This window comes from Panthera tigris, chromosome X, assembly GCF_018350195.1.
Source record: "Panthera tigris isolate Pti1 chromosome X, P.tigris_Pti1_mat1.1, whole genome shotgun sequence".
In the NCBI taxonomy this organism is placed as follows: domain Eukaryota; kingdom Metazoa; phylum Chordata; class Mammalia; order Carnivora; family Felidae; genus Panthera; species Panthera tigris.
Window position 1 is genome coordinate 16,226,403 of NC_056677.1, and position 18,555 is coordinate 16,244,957.

General features: G+C 39.4%; 1 protein-coding gene across 1 annotated transcript in view; it reads right to left on the reverse strand.

Annotated features, from left to right (window-relative positions):
- RPS6KA3 (ribosomal protein S6 kinase A3) overlaps window positions 1-17,363 on the reverse strand; it is a 156,521-nt gene extending 139,158 nt beyond the window's left edge. The window contains exon 1 of the mRNA XM_042974978.1: window positions 17,345-17,363. The gene's annotated coding sequence lies outside the window, so the exon portion shown is untranslated. The remainder of the gene's footprint in view (window positions 1-17,344) is intronic.
- Between the last annotated feature and the right edge of the window lie 1,192 nt (window positions 17,364-18,555).

Genomic DNA, 18,555 nt, shown 5'->3' on the forward strand with positions numbered 1-18,555 from the left:
ATTTGTGGGAATTTTATTGTATTTATTTTGTAAAATCCTTAAACAGTTCAAGTAATAGCATAATACAGAAATGTTTAGGGGAGTATATGTTTATCTGCACTAGTGTGGGAGAATGTTAAAGGACATAAGTTAAGGCAGTAGTTCATAAATATTTTGAGGCCATAATCCCTTGAGAATTTGATGTAATTTATGGATCTACCCCAAGAAAATACTTATACCCAAGGTAGCAGACTTAATAGGGATTATCTCCCTAATACCTTTCTTCTGGAAACTGCTTTTCCGTCTACTTGGTTATCACAGGAGCCCCAATGCTGGTGCAACAAGAGCTCACCCCTGGCTGCAACTTATTGGTCAGTAGATAAACCAAGTCAAGCCAATCAGAGTCAGCCCAAGACTTGCCAACAAAAAAGGAGAAAGATGGCCAATCTGTCACCAGATACTTTAAAAAGTGAGATTTAGGGGGGGTCCTGAGTGGCTCAGTCAGCTAAGTGTCTGACTCTTGATGTCAACTCAGGTCATGACCTCAGGGTTCGTGAGTTCAAGCCCCCATGTTGGGCTCTGCACTCATGGCACAGACTCTGCTTGGGATTCTGTCTCTCCCTCTCTCTCTGTCCCTCCCCTGTTCATGCATGCTCTCTTTCCCTCCCTTTTTCAAAATAAATAAACTTAAAAAAAGTAATGTCTTAGAGTTTGTATGCTATATAATATTATTTTAAAAAGTGAGATTTTAAAGGTCTTATGTATTGGTTAGTCATGTTTTCCATCACCTGGACAAAGTCAGTTTGCAGCAAGGAGAAGAATAAAGCCAATGAGCAGAGAGAAATGTGATAGAATTCATCAAGTGTGTGCCCTATTCTAGTAGTTTCTAAGGCCCAGCCAATCATATTTCTGACTTTGGATTTTGTGAGAAATCGTAATCCTAACTTCCTCTTCTGAAACAACTTTAGCTTGAGTATTTTTCACTTGCAAAAGATAGAGTACTACCTACAGCACACAGATACACATGAAACTGTCCCTCCAACATTAGGGGATTTGCCAAGGGCTAAGAACTCCATGTATCAGTGTGATTACTCACGATCAAATGGATTTTGCTAACTAAACATGAATCATCTATTAAACGAAGTAATTTCAACATGTCTCATATTTACAAAAGTCTGTAAACAGTTTAGATTATTGTATATATGTATGAAACAACTTTTGTTTCATTAGCAGTGTTCTACAATTTATACTTTCCCTATTTCAGACTTCTCCACCCATACTCTCAAGATTTTAAAAAAGTTTTAAGTGCTTTTAACATTATTGCATTGATTTTCCTTTTGAATATAAAATGAGAGAAAAGAAACAACAGCATGCCACTTTATTTTCTCCTGCTCTAGGAAGCAACTGGGTCCTAGTAAACCATAAAATAAAATTTATAGTAGTTCAGTTTGTGAACCAGAATGAAAATTTTATTAATTTATACAAGGGTGTAGACTTTACTAGTAATTTGAACCACAGAGTCTTTTCTCCAAGGTACTCCCTTCATGATACACAGAGAAACCATCTTATTTATTGGAAGGTCATGCTGATGAAGATGGAATTGCAGAGAGAAGAAATTGGATGATAAGAGATATAGTATCCAGGCTTTGCTAGATCCTAATAAACTACTCTTCTAAAAACAGAATTGTAGTCAATTGGAAAGTTATAGATAGCCTTCTCATTGCACTGACAATTATTTTTTGGCATCTGTTCTGCTGGATGGATTCTGGATATCTTCTTGAATTTTTAAAATTTTCATCAGAGACATTACCTTCTCTCTGTCTTTTGACTGGTTCGCTTATCATGTAGACCCTGGCTTTCACCTTTACTTCCTGGACCAGGAGCTCTTTATTACTTGCCAGATCCAGCAGGTTTGACCAGAAGGTCCACAGAAAGCTGACTATTGGAGGCTATTCCACTTCCAATCATGAGAATAAACTTAACAAAACTAAAAGAAAACATGGAACAGCAACTTGTTCAAATTATAGGGTCACAGCCTGAGAATAAACTTGTAACATAATTGTGAAAGGAGAGGCTAATCTTTTGGAGGATGGAATGATTCTCTTCAGCTAAGTCTGCTCCCATTTCATTTACATGAGGCCTTCCCTTTTATAAATAGGTAGATGTAAGAGAGTCTCCATGATAAGAGATATTGCTTTTTATTATATCTGTGATAGAGCTACACACAGTATTTCACCAAAGAGAGTGTCAAAATCTAGAGGCTCTCTGTATTTCCTGCTTTAAAATATTCATGCTTCCTTTCTTATGTCCTTTTGATCTTACAAATGCTATTGTATTTCCAAAAGAGAGAAGTTATAGGCTTTAGAAATATACATGGGTTGTGACATTTGAAGCCAGTCTCTGACATTTAGATGGACTCATATTCAAAACACATCTTTCAAAATTAGCATATGACACAGGGAAATACAGTCAGAGAAAAGTGACTATGCACACACTTCAAGGTTTTACTTCAGGTATTAAATAGGAATCGATTTGATGGAAATAAAAAATGTCTGCAGCAGGGTTCTTGTGAGTAAACCATCTTAGAAGTGGATCCTCCATGAGTGGGTCAACCAGGCAATTAGAGAAGAAATTAAAAAATATACGGAAACAAATGAAAATGAAAATACAACAATCCAAACGCTTTGGGACGCAGTGAAGGCAGTCCTGAGAGGAAAATACATTGCAATCCAGGCCTATCTCAAGAAACAAGAAGTGGATCCTCCAGCCCCATTCAAGCCTTCAGATGACTGTAGCCATGGTAGACAGCTTGACTGCAACCTCAAGAGAGACTAGGACCCTGGACCTCCCAGCTAAATGACTGACAAATTCCTGACCCACAGATATTGTAAGATAATAAATGTTTATTGTTTTAAGTTGCTAATTTTGAGGTCATTTGTTATGAAGCAATGATAACTGATAAAGCCTATAAGGTACTATGTAATCTTTCACAAGGCTACTGCTTTGTATCTTCTACCACTGTTCCTATTGTCCACTGCCTCCTGTGATTGTTTTAGTATTCATTGACTCATTAAGCATTTCTCGGCCTCAGAGTTTGTGTTCTTCCTGTTCCGCCTATTTGGAGTGCTATTTCTACTTCTCTGTATACAATTCACTCCTTCAAATCACTCATGTGGAAATAAGAAAAAAATATATTTTAAAAATCAATAGTTTTTCTCTTTTCCAGCAATAAGTGTCTAGAAAGGGAAATTGAAAACATCTATTGCATTTATAATATTGAAAAAAAACCCCATGAGATTCTTAACAGAAAGCTAATAAGAAAGGTTCAGAAATGCCATAAAAAGGCTTATAAACTCAAACTGAAGGTTATAAAATAAAATCTTACCAGATGGAAAAACATTTCAAATCTTGGAGGAGGAGACAATATAAAAGACTTGACTCTCTCCAAATTAATATATTAATTCAATTAATTCTAGTTAGAATGCCAATAGGTGAATTTTTTATTTAGAAAAAAAATTATTTCCTTTAACCAGGTGAAAAAATAAAGGTCTGAGTAGAGTCAGGCATTTTTTTCTTTTGAAATACCAGAATTGGGGTGCCTGGGTGGCTCAGTGGGTTAAGTATATGACTCTTGATTTTGGCTCAGGTCATGATCTCATGGTTTGTGAGATCGAGCCCCATGTTGGACCCTGCATTGGTTGTGGAGCCTGCTTAAGATTCTCTCTCTCCCTCTCCCTCTGTCCCTCTTCCACTTGCTTTCTCTCTCTCTCTCTCTAATAAAGAAAGAAAGAGAAGAAAGAAAGAAAGAAAGAAAGAAAGAAAGAAAGAAAAAAAGAAAGAAAGAAAATGGGGCACCTGTGTGGTTCAGCCAGTTAAGCATCTGAGTCTTGATTTCGGCTCAGGTCATGATCTCACAGTTTGTGGGATTGAGCCCCACGTCAGGTTTTGTGTTGACAGTGCAGAGCCTGCTTGGGATTCTCTCTCTCCCTCTCTCTTTGCCCCTCCCTGGCTCATGCTCTCTTTCTCAAAATAAATAAACATGAAATATCAGAATATCAGGAGCAATATTTTCCAAATGAGAGAACATATTATAAGTTCTGATCAATATGAACAAATAGTTCAATGGAAAAACACGGAGTCGAGAAAAAGATTCCAACATGTATAAGAATTTAGTAATGACAAACAACTGTGAGAGAGAGTGGAGAATTGTGTGAGAGAGCTGAGAAATGCAAGAGAAACAAAAATTATATGAGAAAGAATTTTTAGGACAGGGAATCATGCAAGAGACAGGGATTTGTGGGAGAGGACATAGAATTGTAGGAGAGACAAGGAATTGTGGGAGAATTGTGAATGCAACAAAAAACTGGGAGATAGAAGGAATTTTGGAAGAGACAAAGAATTGTGGGAGAACTAGAGAATCATGAGAGCAAATGGAGAAATGTGGGAGAGATAGGGATTTGGGGGAGTGAATGGAGAATTGTAAGAGAGAATGGGGAATTGTAGGAATAAATAGGGAAGTGTGGAATAATTTTGGGAGAGACAGAATTGTGGGGGAAAATGGAGAAATGTGGGAGCACAGGGAACTGTGTGAGAGAAGGGGGAATTGTGGGAGAGAATGGAGAACTGTGGGAGAAATAAGGAATTGTGAGAGAATTGTGGAGAGAAGAATAATTGTGGGCCACACGGAGTTGTGCGAGAGACAAAGAATTGTGGGAGAGACCAGAGATTCATGTGAGAAAATGGAGAATTGTGGGAGAGACAGGGAATTGTCAGAAAGAATAGGGAATTGTGGGAGAGACAAAGAATTTTGGGAGACCTAAGGAATCGGAGCAACAAAGAACTGTGGGAGAAATCAGAAATTCATGAAGAAAACTGAGATATCTGGGAGAGAATTGGGAACTAATGGCAAGATAAAGAATTGTGTGACAAAGAGTTGTGGGAAATATAATGAACTATGGGAAAATTATGGAGAAATAGGAATTGTAGGAGAACTCTGTAGAGAGAGTTGTGGGAAACAGAAGGAACTGTGGAAGGGACAGGGATTGTGGGAGAAAGTGGAAAATTTTGGGAGAAACCAGATAATTGTGGGAGAGAATAGGAATTGTGGGAGAAAACAGAGAATTGTGGTAGCAACTAGAGATTTTTGGGAGAGACAGGAAAATGTGGGAAAGAAGGGAGAATTGTAAGAGAAGAGAAAAGTGTGGAATAAAGATGGACTTTTTAATACATAGGGCAGGCATAACTGACCTGTGCATCTGGAAGAAAACAAAATTGGACCTTATACATACAAATAAATTTGAGATGGATTAAACACTTAAATGTTAAGAAGAAAATAGTAAGTATCCTATTAGAAAAATCTAGGAAACTACATGTAGCAGGAGGGATAGGTTAGACTTAACCAACACTGAGCCCAGGTATATATTATTTTAGAAAATTATGAAAATATTCATAACTTTAATGGGCAAACAATATATTTAGAAAAACTTTAGCAAGAGTAGGCAGACATAATTATATATTTAATAAAAAAGAACTTTTTTAAAATGTTTATTTCTGAGACAGAGAGAGACAGAGCATGAGTGGGGGAGGGGCAGAGAGAGAGGGAGACACAGAATCTGAAGCAGGCGCCAGGCTCCGAGTTGTCAGCACAGAGCCCGACGTGGGGCTCCAACCCACATCACAGACCATGAGATCATGACCTGAGCCGAAGCCAGATGCTCAACTGACTGAGCCACCCAGGTGCCCCTATAAAAAAGAACTTTTTAATTCAATGTAAAAATGGGCAAAAGATTTAAAGAGGTAATTATTTAAAAACTCCTGAAAATATTTATTAACCTACGTTGTTGAATGAGAACACATTTTATTGAACGATTGAAAACATTTAAAAATATAGATCAGTTTACATTTATTTATTTATTTATTATTATTATTTTAAAAAATAGTGATATAATTTCTTTTTTTAATTTTTAATGTTTATTTATTTTTGAGAGACAGAGAGAGACAGAGTGTGAGTGGGCAAGGGGCAGAGAGAGAGGGAGACACAGAATCCAAGGCAGGCTCCAGACTCCAATCTGTCAGCACAGAGCCTGATGCAGGGTTTGAACTCACACACTGTGAGATCATGACCTGAGCCGAAGTCAGTGGCTTAACTGATTGAACCACCCAGGCAACCCTATCAGTTTACAATTTAAATGTTTCAACAATGTTCTCTGTAAGATAGGCAATTTGAAGATAAGTATCCAAAAAAATTGTAGTTATATCTCCTAAGCTTTCTACATTTCTATTTTATACATCTAATTTCTCTGCCAATAGAAAAAAAAAAAACAGGCCAAAATGCAAATCCAGATGGTCAACAACACATGAAAAGATGCTCTTAGCAAAGGGAAATGCAAATTAAGGTAACCATAAGACATTGCCTAAGAAACAGGTACAAAATTTAAAAGGATCTGTAACTTATTACTGGTTGGATTCAGGGCAAAGGGTACTCTCATTCATTGCTGGACATATCTGACCTACTAGAGTTTTTTGCAAGACAGTCTGGCAACATCTATTAAAACTAAAAATTTCCAGGCCATTTGAACTAGTCATCCCTTTTCAGGGTATCCAAGTCTTAGAAATGACCAACAGGGGCACCTGGGTGGCTCAGCTGGTTAGGCGTCCGACTTTGGCTCAGGTCTTGATCTCAAGGTTCACGGGTTCGAGCCCCACTTTGGGTTCTGTGCTAACAGCCTGGAGCCTGGACCCTGCTTCAGATTCTGTGTCTCCCTCTCTCTCTCTGCCCCTTCCCTGTTTGCACTCTGTCTCTCTGTCTCTCTCTCTCTCAAAATAAATAACCATTTTTTAAAAAAATATAAAGGAAAATAAATGAAGAACAACAATTATGAATGAATATACACACACATACACACACTGTAGTGGCAGAAGATGATTATCAAAGTAAATGCCCATCAACAAGAAATAGTTAATTAGATTAGATTATAGTATATCCACCGATTGGGATATTGTGCAATCAGCTAAAAAAAGTGATGGAGAGGTATACCAGTTTACCTGAAATTTCTAAATGCTATTTTTTATTGAGAAAAGCAAGGTGGAAAAAAGCATGTACAGTATAATCTTATCTTTCTAAGACAATGACCAAAATGATACCTTAAATGTATATGTGCAGAGGTATATATGTGTGTGTGTGTGTGTGTGTGTGTGTACAAAATATGGGCTTGGAGAAAACATGTATGAATAGATACGAAATTGATGTCATGGATTGTTTGGAAGGGGGATAGATGTCAGAGAGGGAGGAAAGAGAGGAGGAGAGGGAAGCCAAACTGAACAGGAAAAGAATTAAAAAAGACTGCACCAAAAATCCAAATATGTATGATATTATCACATTTATGCATTTTTGTTAAATTATACTTAGTAGAAATATAAAAAGGAAAAAATTTTGAATGTGAATACCAGATTTTTTTTTTAAGAAAAGTAAGTGCTCTGAGCTTAGGGCATAATTTGAAAACCTTTTTGTAAGGTGAATTCTTGCCATGAAATTCTTTTCATTTTTCTCCTTTCCTTTTTCTTTTTCACTCTGAGCCAAAGACCAGAAAAAAGTGGTAATGTCAAAGTTCTAATTGAGTTCTGGTTATCATAAATTTTCCCTAAGGAAAGAGAATTACATTTGCTACTGTGCCGCAAATTTCCCACAGAGATCCCCTTTAGTAGAAAACAGTAAATTTATATTTTGCATTTTCTCTTTAATATATCCATGCTTGTGCTAATATAAAAAGATTTAAATATCTTAGTCAAAGTATTTAACATCTTGTTTGGCTATCAGGTATGGTCTTTCCTGGGAACAGAGGGCACATTTAAATTGGGTAACTGAAGAGGGTTTAATAGAGGGACTGTTTACAAAAGCACTTGCAGGGGGTAGGGGAACCAGGGAGGGAGAGTGCATTACCCAGGAAGTAGTAATATTGAAAAGTTGTTATCATCTCTGAGCCTGGAGAAGCAAGGGGAGCGAGTGGCTACTGAGACCCAGTTGTGTTGAGTGAGCTGACAGTAGTCATGGCCTTCAACAGAGGGATGCAGCCAGCTTATAGATCCTGTGGAAACAGATCTGAGGGAATAATACCCAAACCTGCTCTTCTCCCCACCGTCTGACCTACTGATGCTCCCCATTCTTCAAACTCAACTGGAAGCCAGAAGACAAGGGAGCCCTGATGCAGTCCAAATACGTCAGCCTCCAGGAGCACAGAATTGGGCAGAGGGTTTATACTAACAGGAATCCATATTTGAAAAGCTTAGCATGAAGCCATATGGCACTAGTTATCATGTGACCTAATTAAAGTAGTTAGATGCCACCCAAAACACAGAAGAGAAGCTCCTGGGTTTAAGACCCATAACAAGTAAACTCTGATGGGAGTTGGGAAGGAGAATAGAGAATGAAAAATTTAAGTTTTCTCAAGGAGGAAGGAAAAGTCTCAGGACACGGGGGATGAGGTTCAGAAAATAAATTTCACTAATGTAACACTTTTATCTAAAGTTGGTTATGTTCAGATGTACATACTCTACATGTAGACCAAAGATCATTTGTTCATGAGTTACAATATCTGGGTTTGGATCCGTGCTATTACTTAGCTCTGTCACTTTGGGTGAGTCATCTCTCCTCTTTGGGTAAGTCATTTCTCCTCTCTGAGTTTGTTTCGTTCTCCACATAAGAGCGTAAGACTAAAGATCTAAGCTGTCATTCAGTTCTACACTGTATGATGCTACTATTTCACCCAAAAAGAAACTTTTAAAAAGGTTTTATTTTTAAGTAATCTCTACATCCAATGTGGGTCTCGAGCTCACAACCCCGAGATTAAGAGTCGAACACTCCACCAGCTGAGCTAGCCAGACGCCCCTCAAAGAGAAATCTTAAAAATAACTTGACTAAAAGCTTAAAGTTGAGTTAGAAAAATAGTTCAGAGCATTTAGAACAAGCGTGTAATTAAAATTATGATTTCAAGCAACTTCTAATTTTCCCCTTAGGATACCTCACCATAGAATTCAGCAGGCCACTAAGAGACAATAAACCTCCCTGTTTGATGGACACCAAGTTCAAATCATTATATCCATAGGGAACACTATCATTGGGTAATGACAATAGAGTACTTTAGGAAGAGGCAGTACAAAGTAGGAGATAATCTGGTTTCAGTGGATTGTATTATAGCTGAAAACCACTGAATAATCTACATCATTCTCCTTGTAGAAAATCTCAGAAATCTCAGAAGAACAACACTGGTAAGAATGTATAAGGAATGGAAAAATACAAAGATGGAACCATGGTACCCTATGGCCTATTGTACCCCTTTCTATTTAGCAAAGGGAGTACCTATCTCTAGGCTACCCCTGAATTATATGAATGGGTATGAAAACATTGCTGTGGTAAAACTAACATTGCTGTGGTATGCCAAGAAAGTGGCAATGAAAGTTGCTGTTTGACTCTTTTTTCTTTCTTTACTCCTTATTTTCATATGTATCAAATGTCCTTGGAGCATTTTTATAAATTGATTCTCTCTCACTGCCATGACTGGAGGACCAAAGCACTGATATCAATAATGATTTTTTTGATGATGGTACTTGTTACCAGAGTCTCTCCTAATTTCATTTTCTTTTCTTTTATTAAAATTTTTTAATGTTTATTTTCGAGAGAGAGAGAGAGCGAGAGAGCGAGAGAGAGCAGGAGAGAAGCAGAGAGAGAGGGAAACACAGAATCTGAAGCAGGGAGACTTCAGCACAGAGCCTGATGTGGGGCTCAAACCCATGAACTGTGAGATCATGACCTGAGCCGAAGTCAGGTGCTCAACGAACTGACCACCCACGAACTGGGCCACCCATGTGCCCCACAGAGTCTCTCCTAATTTTAGAGCAACATTGGTTTAGGTCTACTTGATTAACTCATATCCAACAATAAAAAAGGAGAGGGTCCCTCAACCAGGGGAGAGGTGAAAGCAACTTATAATTTGTCAATAGCTTAGTATGAAAAATTTTATTTTTAGAGATAATAAAGCCCTGGTAGTAGGCAATAATATCTAGAAGACTAGAAAGGCAATGTTCTATGATAATTAGTCAATGTTGAATAGAGGAAGATGTTCTATGATAGAATATGGCATAACTTGTTGGTCAATGTCAAGTGGGGAAAGATCAAGAAAGGTTAAGGCCTGGGATTTGTCCCATCTGCCAGGGTCAGGGCAGTGGGTACTGGGAAAAGAGGGATTGACTTTAGCAGATGAAGTACAGCATCCACAGGGCGTGGTAAAAAGCTGTTGTAATTTCAGGCAAACAACTTGCGCTAGGAACCGAAGAGGTTCCGGGAGTTCTAATGAGCAGGTCGAATGCATTTAGAAGGAACTGGGGGAGAGAGAAATGGATGAATCCAGGTAGACGGGCAGGGAAAGCAGGTAGCACGCCAGCCTGATGGAGTTCAGAAGCCGAGGTAACAAAGCACCATAAACTGGGTGGCTTAAACAGCAAAGCCTTCTTGATTCATGATTCTGGAGGCTAGAAGTCTAAGATCAAGGTGTCGGCAGGGTTCATTCTGAGGGCTGTGAGGGAAAAATTTGTTCCGGGCTTCTCTCTGAGGCTTGTAAATGGTTGTCATCTCCCTGTGTCTTCATATAATCGTCCTTTATGGATGTCTCTGGGTCCAAATTCCCCCTTTTCATAAGGACACCACCAGTCAGATTGGATTAGGGCCCACTCTAATGACCTTATTAATCTTGGTTATCTCTGTAAAGACCTATGTCCCAAATAAAGGCACATTCTGAGGTACTGAGGGATTTTAACACAAAAATTTTTTAGGGGGTAGGGAGTACACAATTCAACCCATAACAAGGATTGATAACCACAAGATGAAGCCCTAGCACTAGAGGAGATCGGAAGATAAGACCCATTACCAAGACAGGAATTTAGACACAGGGACCAAGAAAGAACTGGACTATTCAAGCTGGGGTATATGGTGGGGAAAGCCTTGCAAATGAGACAATTGCCAGAACTGGAGTCTGGAGCCAAGGCTTATGGATGCCCAGGTATCTGAATTGAGGTACAAGAACTATTGAAAGATGGGCTAGAATTAGCTGTCTAAGCCTGTGTGCACAGTCAAGAGGAGGTCTCAACTTCTGGGAGAGGGAGGCCAGCAAAGACAGAGACTCCATGGGACTTCATGACGCATTGGAAAATTCCACAGGAAATGGAAAATTGAAGTGGGAGGCATTGAATTGGTATACTCCTGAGTGAAGCCTGCATAGAGAAGTTTTGCCAAGATTGCCTGCTCCCCATCCCTGCCCAAACGGGTATAGCCAGAAACTGATTATCTTTGCTCCCGGTTCCCTCAAAATGGGAGTGTGACAACCCTAGGTTCTTAAAGGCATGTGAGAGACAGGTACTTAAGGCAACCAGATCAATATAGTCCATATTCCTAGAGCAGCACTTTCATCATATGGAGATTATAATGAAAATAGATGCAAAGTTTGTGAATTTTATGGTAAACAGAGACTTGAGAGAAGTCAAGCTTGCAGTCTCAAGCTTGTAGAGTGCAGCCGACTATTTGGGACCCACCCATGTCCCCTTGACACTCATCATTCATGTATAAGCCAATTGATGTCTTAACTGCAACCACGTGCAGCTATCTGCCTGAGCCCTTTCTATTGGTCTGAGTAGTAGACAGTTCATCATCCAGGGATCTGTCCTTAGTCAATGATGAATGGGAGCTGGGATTTAAATACTCCAGCTTTCTTGACCTTGGGTAGGGGTGGGGGAGTGGGGAGGAAGCTTTGACTTACCTCTGTACTGTTTCCCAACAGCCCCCAGTGGGATTGAGCCCCATGGCCACAGAGATAACCTGTTCATTAAAGTACCACGGATTTAATTCCTTACCTTTTTGGCTCACTTCCTAACTCTCCCATCGGTGCTTCTTGGGATTGCCTCCCAAATAAACCACTCACATTCTAGTCTCCAGGTCTGCTTTTTGGGGGCAACTTGCCCAAGCCACTGAATCTGGTTTGAACCAAGCCCTCAGACCAGACTCTAGGGTAGGTGGGAAGATGGTGGAACTTCAAGAGTTTATATCCCTCTGCCTTAAAAGTAGCTTTGCAGGTAAATTAAGAAACACTGGTTTAAGTGACTTAATCATCTTTCATTTGGAACCGTTAAACCAGTAGCCCTCAACCTTTATTCGTCCCCTCACTTATCTGTGAGGTACCACCTATTATCTTCAATGATTCAGGCAAACTCTGACAAAAGCACTTTATGACCCTCCAAATACGGAAACCTAAAAAGTAGCACCATAGAGTGTGGAGGAATCACTATGATTCCCCCAGAACTAGCTTCCTTCCCTCGAGTGCGATTTACCTTTTATTCAAAAGGTACGTATACTTGAAAAGTGCTAGTGGATTTCTCTGTTGTTAGAAATAAGACTTTTTCTTTGGCTCTTATTTAAAAATGAGAATTACAAGAGAATCTCCCAGGACTCTTTATTGTTGCTTAATAAAACACGTTTAGTAGCAGCGATGTCCCTTGACTTGAACTCAAACAACACAGAGTGGTAAGTGTGAAATATTCCATCAGCCTTCACCCTGCTCATGCTTTATTACTTAATAATGATGCTTTGCATGGAGTGTTAGCAGGCCGCCTAGGAAATGATTACAGCATCATGCTAAAGAGGTGGTACAATCAGTTGCTGCTGCTTCTACAGATATTGCTCCATGATCTATGCACTTAATTTTTATTTCCATCTTTTTTTCATTATTTTTGTAAACAAATTTTGGTAGCAAATAAAGGAATACAATAAATAAATGAAACAATAAACAACTTGCTCTTGGGGTAAATTGAATGCTACTAAAGGCATGTTATCATTGATAATTTAACTAAAATGTTTATAGTTTACCATCATTCTTTATTAAAAAGCACAGGGGTTATTAAACTGTACCAATTTAGTCTTCTTGCCCCTTGAAGGATTCCTTGAGATAAACAAGCAGGTATGTCTGAAAATTTTTTTTAAATAACAGGAACAGAATTGCTAAGAAAGATTGAATTTCAAAGTGAATCTACTGGGATGCTGGAATGTTCTCTATTTAAGTTTGTTTGTTTTTACTCACATTTATATGCAAGAGTGTGGAATAATAATTAAGGTATTTCTAAGGAAATGAACACAATTATTGAATTACGATGATATTTATGGAGAAGGCACTAGCAAGACATGTTTATGTCTACAGTTTACTTTTGTCCTGATTAGAAGATAACCTCATGAAATTTATGCTATTACAAATGGATTATTCACCTCACTTTGTTTACTGAAACACTGAGTTTTTTGTGGATCTGGACCTGAAGGGAATGGTAGGGCCCTCTCTTCCTTTTCCTCCAAGTTTGGAGGCTTATTCCAGTTTTACAGATATTTTATTTTCCTGCAAGAATTGAATCTCTTGGGCCTGGGCTTCCATTTTTGTCATTGAAAAAGCAATATGTATACATTATGAGGTAATTTTTGTAATACATTTATTATTTATAATCTTTAAAATATTGTTGTCTTTTCATGAGGGTTTATAGTGATTTTCTCTTGCAACTTGATCCAGGCTCTGGGATCATGCAAAATATCTCAAATTCTCTGTATTTTGGGATTACAAAAGTGGCTGGTAAGACATTTGTAATAAGTAGGATGCATGTGACATTAAAACTACAGGATTATAAGTGTCCTACTATGACCACTTTGATTTTTTTTAGAACATTTATTAATGGTCACAGAGATGGCCACTTTTAGGTGTCAGCGGAACCAATGATGATTTGAAATTTAAAAGAAATTTGATTATTGCAATGATATGCTATCCTTTCTACAGTTAAATTGCCTTTCTCTCCTTCCTCCCTATCCTGTACTCACTTAAAAAAAAATTTTTTTTTAATGTTTATTACTTTTGAGAGAGAGAGAGAGAGAGAGACAGAGACCAAGCAGGAAAGGGGCAGAGAGAGAGGGAGGCACAGAATCAGAAGCAGACTCCAGGCTCTGAGCTGTCAGCACAGAGCCTGATGCGGGACTTGAACTCACGGACCGCGAGATCATGACCTGAGCCGTAGTCGGCCGCCCAACCGACTGAGCCACCCAGGCGCCCCCTGTCCTCACTTTTGATTGTAAAAACAATATTATGACATTTCTAAGAGTATGAAGAGAAAAGAAACAAAATTCCTGGCACAACTGCCATTTTTATTTGTTGCCTTCTATTCTTTGCCCATACACATTTATATTTTTAAACATAGTAGCAGTCATATACATGCACGATATTGTATTCTGCTTTTTTATTGTCAATTCTCTTTTGAAGAGAGATCTGGAATTTTATGAGGAGATCGCAAAACAGGACTAAAGAATCTATGTCACTCTAGCTGAAAAAAAAAAAAAAGAGGGGAACATGTTGATTGTATGAGTTTCAAGCTTTTTAAAAGTGGTGTAACATTTACCTTAGATTTTCTTAACCAGAGATTTGAACCCAACCATCTTGGGTTGGAAAAGGGTATGGAATGTAATCAAACTAAAATTTGTGAATGAAAGTAGAGCAGCATTTGCTTTCTGCCAGATTGCTAATTAAATGCCATGGAAGACTTTGCGTATTTAATTTTAGTCATGTAAAGAATGTGCAATAGTTGGTAGGCAAGAGTTTTGGCCGGGAAAGAAATGACTATATTTTTAGATCATTTTGCTACCTCTGTAAATTTATTATCCTTTAAAGTAGCTGAAGTGTAGAAATGGAAAAGTTCCTTCATTTGATCCAGAATTAGGGTTTTGTTGGGTTAAAGGGCAAGGTCCTTGAGGGAATAGGCAAAAGAACGGTTGAAAATGATGTGCCATGAATTCTAGACAGAAGAGGCAAGGAGACAGATGAAGATATGGAGAGCTGAAGGGGCTGGAGATCTCTGTAATAAGAACAGACATAATGGTAAAAATAGAGCAAGAGAGCTGGAAGAACGGAGGGTTGTGTTCAGCAGGTTTATTAAAACTAAAATAAAACTGAAATAAAATTTGAAATGCAAGTGAGTTGGCCTATTTAAAAAGCTCTTTTTTGTTTTGGTTTGGTTTTTATGTTGTAAAACATTAAGCCCAGAATAGAGAACAATGCATGGGAATTGAAATCCATTCATTATCGGATTCACACATTAATTTGACAAATACATTGCTAAGCCCCTCCTATGTGTCAGGCACTATTTGAAGGGCTGGGAATACAGTAGTGAATGAGGCAGGAACATTTCTGATGGTTTGGAGTTTCGACTCTAATGGAGGAGTCAGACAAATAAATAAAATATCTAATTGTAGTAAGATATAAATGATAGCAAGGGCATAGAGGCATGAGGGGTGGGGAGCTAGTTTAAACACGATGGTCAGAGAAGTGAAGAGGGAAGATGGGAGGGGGAACAGCAAGTGTGAAGGTAGGCCTGTCCCTAACATTTGTGAAGCCCAGGGAAAAATATGAATGGGGTTCATGAACTTTATGTTTATTTATTTATTTATTATTTTTAGTTTTTAATCATTTTTTATTTTAGAGAGAGTGAGCATGCAAGTAGGGGAGAGGGGCAGAGGGAGAGAGAGAGAATCTTAAGCAGGCTCTATGCTCCGTGTGGAGCCTGATGTGGGGCTTGATCCCACGACCCTGCGATTGTGACCTGAGATGAAATCAAGAGTCAGACCTTCAATCAAATGAGCCACCTAGGGGCTCCGGACTTTATGTTTAAATGTTAAAAATTGTAAAACCTATTCTGCCATTCAAACTTGAGTATTGGCCTCGCAGGTCAGGTTTAGATTTAGTACTTTTGGATTTCTCAGGGTTTTGCAGCTGAACTTGGTGGTACAGGGTAAGCCAGCTTCTGGCTTCTGGTTCCAGCCAGAGGTCAATCCCTCTTTCTCTTCCCACGCCATGATCTTCCCATTACCATGCGGGATCTTGCACAATGCGAGTAGTCACCCCTGCCTGCATGTCTGAGTTCTGTCCACACTGCCCCCAAACAGCTACCCTCTGATGGCTCTGTGAATTAAGGATGTGCACACTTTTGATACAGTCAGCTCTTGGGAAGATGAACCAGGGAAGGGGCCCATGCTGGCCCTGGAAACCAGCTCTTGGCCCTTTGGGCAGTGTACTCTGGGGTTGTGTACCCAGAACGTGGACTAGATGGGGCAGGGGCTCTGGATGGGCACAACGTTTTAACATCACTGGCTGTGCTTTGCGGGGAAGGGTGTGTCTGGGGGAAGGTCAGAGCAAGACCCTGGAAATCAGGGGGCCCAGGGCAGTGGTCTCTTTTGCCAGCACCTAAGGATGGTACCTCGGCTTGTCACGCTTACAGAAGAACAAGGAGACTATTCCCTATAGCCTCAGGATTTTGTGCTGTGATGATGGAGGAGATACAAAACTTCTGTTCTGTGGCCAATTATAAAAAGTAAAGGAAGGAAGAAAAGGAATCCTTGGAGGGAACAGTAATGAAGTTCCTGGCAGTTACACTGGTGCGAACTGTAGAGCTAGCACAACCCTCCCATCTTACAGATAAGGAAAGTGAGTTGCATACCAGTTGTGACTTGGTAGGTTTTCACAGCTAAAGAATGTCAGATCAGTACCAAAACCAGGTTTTCTGAAATCCATTCTAGAATTCTCTTGACCACACCATGTAGTTTCCATGCCACTGAAGGTGATCAAAGATGAAGGAAGAAAGAAGAAAATGTGATGTGGAGGCAGGAGGAAGGAAACATTTCATAAACACAAGACAAAAATGTGGTATTTTAAGGAAGAGGTTTGCCCTTCATATGAATGATTCTTGGATTTTGGTGTATATTTTTGGTAGCAGTATGCGGTGAGTCACTAACAAAGAGCTTAAGACAGATGAGTTAACATAAATGGACCAAAATAAGCTGTGGTCTCTAGGCTGAGCAGCTGTTGGACAAACCTGCCAATATTTTATTTCCCAGAGACACTTGCAGCAGATGAAAGTGAGCAGGCGGTGAGTGCCACATTAGAAAATTCCACACCATTCAGTTTCCTGTGCCTGACATGTGACTATCCAGGGGAAGGGGAACCCTCCCCCCCCCACCCCCGGCTCTTTAGTGAAGCTCCACTTTGTGGAAAAGGATAGGCAGGGTTGCACGTCACAACAGGGTGTGGTAGTGAAGGGACAATACAGAGGCATGGGAATCCGGACCCCTGGGTTTTCGGCCCTGATTGTGCCACTAGCTGTGTAACCAAGGGGGACTCCTTCAGCTTCTCTGTGGCTCTGTTTTCAAATTCTGAAAGAGGGGCCTGGATTGAATGACATCCTAAGTACATTCCAGCTTAAAAATGTATAGTCCACATTCATTGAGCACTTATCTTTTGGTAGTTACCTCCAGGTGTGCTTTACATATGGATTTTCCCCTTCATTAAATCTTCAAGGTTGTTTCAACAGAGGATCCATTTTGCAGATTAAGAAACTGAGGCTGAAAGAGGATAAGAGACCTGCCTTAAGTCATACAGTGAGCAATTGCAGAGTCTGGACTCAAACCTGAGACTGTCTCAGAAACCTGGCTTCTTAACCACCATTCTGCGCTGTCTCTTCTCCCTAAGCAGGAAATTAGGAACACGTTGCCCTCATATCCTTTCCCTCTCCACAGCTATATATCTGTTTCAAATTGTTATGCTTCAATTGCACTGTACTGGATTTTCAGGACCTAATTGGAGCCCTTCATGGCATCTACCCACTGCCTTGTGAGTGAATGGCATTAAAGATAGTAAATCAAATTCAGAACACACACCTCACACGGAACAGAAATAGTGTTGAGCAGGGCACAGCAGGGCCATTTGATTCACAGGATCATCAGCGTCTTGAATATTTTGTATGTTCTCTCCAGTGAACACTGTGTACTTCATGTTCCTGCTGATGTCACTGGCAGAGATGTCTCTGGGGAGACACCCTGTTTGAAAAGCCAATTCAGTAACCTCTTCTATCCTGATTTAATATAATATGGCCATGGTAATGGTGGTAATAGTGGCAGTTTCTTTGTTCCTTCTCATAAATTACACACACTTTAAACACCTTCTTGTACTGCCTGTCTTCCGATGAAGATGGCAGACAGCAGAGGAACATCCCTCTCTCCAATACAAAATAGAGAAACTCTAAGATTGTGGGTGATTTGATCTAACTTTGGCTCCAGATTGATCTTTAGTTGGGGACTGACAATCCTGTTTTCAAAATCTGTAGGGATATTTTATGACTGAAATCACACTTTCCATAGTTCTTTCTTTGATGGTTACATATATAGAAATAGAGAACTGAGGCAATATCTAATAATTCAAATCAGTAAAGCACTGCTGCTTGTATTTATTTGGATGTTTTAAGCCATAGAAGCTTTGAGCTGAAAAGGGAAAGAAACATATGCTCAACATTCTAAGTCAGACAACAAGTAGTAAAATATGGTGGAATAACTTAATGACCTTGATTCTCTACCTCTTCCTTTGGCCACATCTTTTAACACATGATCTTGGGATTTCGTTCACTAAAGAGGCAGAGTTTATTTTCCCTCCCTTGAATTTGAGTTGGCCTTGTAACTTTCAGCCA